Raw genomic sequence first — 4887 nt, 5'->3', positions numbered from 1 at the left:
CAGCAGCAGCAGCAGCAGCAGCAGCAGCAGCAGCAGCAGCAGCGCCCCTGGGGTCATAGCCCGCCCGCAGTCGCTCAGTGAGTCCGCTTGGGTGAGCCGCCAGGACAGCCAGCACAGGGGAAGTGACGAGGCGCCCAGGGATGTGCACCTGTTATTGGGGGGCAGCCGCCAGCCTACCCGCCCCACCCCTGAGATTTGATCCCTCCCTGAGCGACTGCCAAAGCCTGCTACCCATAGATGGCAGACAACACTTCAATTGTATAAATCGTCTTTAATTGAGAAAGCATGGAGTGGAGACTGGTCCCCTGGGAGCAGAGCCTTTTTGGGTACCTAACACCCAGCTGAGGTAAAGCAAGTTCTATTCAGTTAAAAGCTGGAGGGGTGTATGAGGTCTAGAGACCAAGAAGCCCTCACCCTCCTTGGCCTGACCTGTAGGGGAGAAGGGTGGGACTTATTGCTGAATTGTTGTCTCCTCATTTGAGGGGGTTCAAAGCTATGTCCCATTTGCCTTTTTTATTCTAGACCCATTACCCTAAAGACCTCAGCTTTAAAGGGGACCTGGAAGGAATTCCTGCTACCTGCTGAGGTAGCTAAGTGTTCATGTCCCCCCAACCCAGGCACAGGTCCAGTCATGCCATGGTTCTGGCCACTTTCCCATCCTAGCTGCCCTTCTATGAGCCAGGGATTCCTTCCAAAACTCCTCTGCCCTTCCTCAGCCTCTGTTCCCTGGCAGGGCCCCAGCTGAGTTGCAGGAGCTAGAAACTGCACGTAAAAAATAAGGTTAGCATTCTATAGGAAGAATGAGATTTCTGGGAAATTGTCTAGGGAAAACAAGAAGTTCTGGATGATCCATCCAGAACTTAGTTCTTTGTGAATCATAGCTGGGTCCTTTCCAGAGCTCCTGCTTAACAGGTATCACGAGAGAAGGTGGGAGCGTGGGTCTAGAACTCTTACTCTAGACCAATAACATGCCTATATAGGCTCTAGTTCCATCCTAAAAGGAAGGGCTGAGAGTCGTGGTCTATGTCCTAGAGCTGAGATTCAGAAGGAAGTATGGCTCCGTATGTGTCTAGAACACCACGCTCTAGAACTGGGTGTCTCTGGGGTAAGAAAGTTAAACGTGTGGTGATCTGAGACTGGCCCAATTCAGGCCAAGACCAACAGCTGGACAGGGCCCAAATCCAGCCTCTCTCTAGTTGGAAACCAGGGGTCCATCTGGGTGAAGGACTGAAGCCTGATGGATCCAGAACAGAGCCTGGCAGCATGCCTGTGCTCCAGCACAGACCCTGGGTGCAGAAATGGCCCTGGCTGGGGTGCCTGGTGTTCCAGAACCTGTCTGGAACAAGGCAAAAGGTGGAGTAGCGAAAGAAGGAAACTAATCCTGAGCTGCAGTGGACCTATAAGTCTGTGGCTTGGTGGTCATGAAAAGGGCAAAGGGCTCCAGGACCTGGCTGAGCCCGGCGTGGGGAAGATTTATGCCCTGGTTTTGTCAGTTTTGGAACCCCCCGCGCCATCTCGGGAAAAGGCTTTGGAGGGTGTGAGTGTGGAAGGAAAGAAGTGATCAGCCAGGACCATTTTCAGACATCCCCCTCTCTGACCCCTTTCCCGGGCCCAAGGATCTAAGGGTCTCAGCAGCCCCGGAAGTCATGGCCGGCCCCTAGGCTCCTTCAGGGTAGAGCACCTGGTGGGACATGGCTGCTCAGGGCATGAGTGTGGCAGCAGGGGTGAGGGCCAGAAGCAGGGCTGGGAGACAGGCTGTGGTGGCGGCGAGTGCAGGGAGCCTCCAGTCCGGGGACTACATGGCAGGGGGCAGGGGGACTGGAAGGGGAGGTCTCAGGGAGACTGTGGAGAGAAGGCTCCCGGCACACAGCCACTGTGAAGGGGAGAGAGAGGAGCAGGAAGGAGAGTTAGGCACCAGGAGAGCTCTGAAAGGGCTCCCTTCCCCTACACCCCTCCTCTGGGAACCCACAGAAGGAGAGCTTCCCAAACCTCCAAAGGCCAAAGCCTTCCTGGCTTGACCTGTCATAGCATGTGTCCTCTTAAAACACTTATAGCCCCTTAGCTGTGTGTCATTAAATGTCCATGTCAAGGTCAATACCATCCCATGTGGTCCACCTCTTCCCTGGGGGTCCATACTCACCATCCAGGAGCTTGGGCACAAAGTGGGCGGCTGCCTTGGTCTTCTTGACTCGATTTCCCTTCATGACTCAGCCCTCCTTGTCCAGGCCCATGTACCAGGCCCGGCCAGAACGACGCTGGCGATAGAGAGCAGAGGCGTACAGGACATAGTAATTCTCAAAGACGCACTCCTTAAAGCGTTAAAAGAATGGATTAGAGAGACCTCCTCAAAAGAAAGAATGGACACACAGACACAAAGACAAAAAGACACATCACTGAACAGAAGGGAGCCCTGGGAAGAACAAGGCAGGATATAATCCATACGTTTGAGACTGGGAGAGCCAACTTCTGAGTCCATGCAGGAACGGGGAGAAAGGGAGGATGAGGAAGAGTCTGGTGGCCCCCCGAGGGCCGGGAACTAGACTTCTGGGGGCCTGGAATAAGAAGATAACTTCTCTCTGCTCTACTCCCAACCCCTCACCATCCAGGGCACCTGGAGGGAATTTCTGCTTGGAGGAGTTCCTGAATCCTTCCCCAGCATCCTGAATGACTCTGGGGAAGTGAGTCATCATGAGGTCTAGAGGAGGTTGGAGAAGACACAGGGGTCCTAAAAGGTTGAAAGAGTTGGATATTCAAAGAGCCTGGGGGTATTTAGGAGGCTATTGGAGGAGAAGGGATTGGAGGGACGCTAGAGGAGGTGCTTGGGAGCGGGCGGTGAGGACAGGGTGTCGGCAAGAGCTGGAGGGAGAGGAAGCCCTGAGCTGCAAAATATCTGTAGTTGGGAAGGCTGTAGCTAGGGGAGTCCCCTGACTGCAGGCCACTCTGCCCCCTTGTCTCACCGAGCTGTAGAGCAGCCCCTCAGCGCTCATGGCCATGTAGTGACCCAGCCTGGCACTCTGGATGGTGACTGCACGGAGCCCCACAGGGATCAGGTTGGAGTGGGCTGGGGGTGGAGAGAAGGGGTATCAGTACCCCAAGCCTCCAATCCCCATCTGAGCCCCCCCCTCAATTCTGGTCCCAGTTCTACTTCTTCCTTTGCGGGGTCAAAGAGCCAGACTGAAAACAACAGAACCTGAAGCCACAATAGGACTGTCATCTCCTATGCCTGCGCTCTCCCTTCCCACCCAGCAGCTGGACTCCCCTCTCACCGAAAGAGCTGGTGTCCTCTGGCGTGCCCTGGATGCTCCCATCGGGATTCACCTGGAGGTAGAAACCCTGGCGGCAGAACAGTTTGGTGACGGACGATGCCTTTGAGCTGAGGCTCTGGAGAGAGAGACATTCATCTTGGAACATGACATCTCTGTTCCCAGAAACATTGCTACACTTGGCGGGATCAGGAGAGAAAGAAAGGAGGATGGAGGGAAGGAAGAGGGTCCCAGGGCCCCAGCTCCCTGACCCTCTAAGCAAGCTCTCTCCCCCCTCTCTTTGACCCCAGAGGAAGCTGGGGTGTGGGTCCCTTCTGCTTTCTCTAACTAGCTTTCAGTTTAATTGACTGAAATTTATTTAAAGGCTTAATTCTTACTCTACAGCGCAACCAGAATGGGGGGAGGGGAGAAGGAAGAGGAAGGGGAGAGATACATGGAAACGCAGAGGACAAAGGGAGACAGGCAGAGCTGCTGAAGGGGCGGTGGGTTTGCGAATGTGGGGGGCATTAAGGTGACCCCAGGGTAGGGGCGCCCCCTCAGGAGTGGGGGTGGGACTGGGCCTGACGCTGACTCAGCACCTGCTGCTGCAGCTGCCGCTCGCCTCGCGCGGGCCTCGCCTTGGCCCAGCGCCGGCCGGTCTGTCACTGACCCATCTGTCTGTCTGTCAATCTGCTGGCTCGCGGGGGCCCAGCCCTCCCTGAGGCTCAGCCTCTCCCCTTCAGCCAGGTAACCCGCCTGGGATGGGGGATATTCGGTACCAAACCAAGGAAATGGGGGAGGGGGCCAGGGAGCTGGTGAGGCAGGCTGACTCACGTGGGGGCTGGGTCCCACTCAGAGGGTGGGCTGCGGAGGGGCCTCCCCCTAGGGGAGCTGAGAGCGGACGGGAGCGAGGCCAGAGGGACTTCCCGCCTGTCGCACCGGGACTGGGACCACAGGCTAACCCTCACAACTCTCCTCGCCTGGCGCTTGCGGCCGAGTTCCCCGTACCCCCTCGTAGATGGTACGACCCCCAGTCTCCGTGCGGGTGTCCAGCCGTGTAGTGCGTCTGAGTTCCTCGCGGCAGAGGGTCTCCAGAGCCCGTGGGGCCCGATTTCTGAGCCGCGTAGGCGGTCATGGGGGAGTGCCCAGCTCCCTTCTTGAAGTGCAGGTCACGGGAGGAGGGCGCACAGAGGGGCGGACTGGCGAGGTAGCTGCAAGGACACCCGGGGGAGAGCTGGGGAGATTGGTACCGAGCCAGGCAAGCTCGGCGAGGAGGAACGGAGCCAAGGCTCGGAGGAGCGGGTGAACCGGGACGGGGGCGGGGCTGCCGGAGCCGCAGAAACCCTCGGGGTGACCCAGGCGTCTGGAACCCCCAGGCCCCTCCACTCGGCACTGAAAGAATCGCGAGAGACGGCACGTAGGCAGAGGATGGTGGGGGTGGGGACTCCTGTGTTGGGAGCGGGGGCGAGCGGGAGCTTCCAGGCTTCGGGGCACCAGGCTTAGCCCCTCAAGCCTTCCCCTTGCCCTCGAAAGCGAGGAGACTCGGGGTTATGGGCGCGAGAGAAGGGAAACTGAGGCATCGTCTGGCCGAGAGTTTGTGGTCCAGGCCCACCCCCTTTCACTTTCGGGGAGTCCCCGTCAGTCG

General features: G+C 57.7%; 1 pseudogene; it reads right to left on the bottom strand.

Moving 5' to 3' along the window:
- Positions 1–1699: 1699 nt before the first annotated feature.
- LOC103070143 (fibroblast growth factor 11-like) overlaps positions 1700–4887 on the bottom strand; it is a 3475-nt pseudogene continuing 287 nt past the window's right edge.

This window comes from Lipotes vexillifer, unplaced genomic scaffold, assembly GCF_000442215.2.
Source record: "Lipotes vexillifer unplaced genomic scaffold, Lipotes_vexillifer_v1.1 scaffold704, whole genome shotgun sequence".
Classification (NCBI taxonomy): domain Eukaryota; kingdom Metazoa; phylum Chordata; class Mammalia; order Artiodactyla; family Lipotidae; genus Lipotes; species Lipotes vexillifer.
This window is presented reverse-complemented; position numbering and strand designations above follow the sequence as displayed.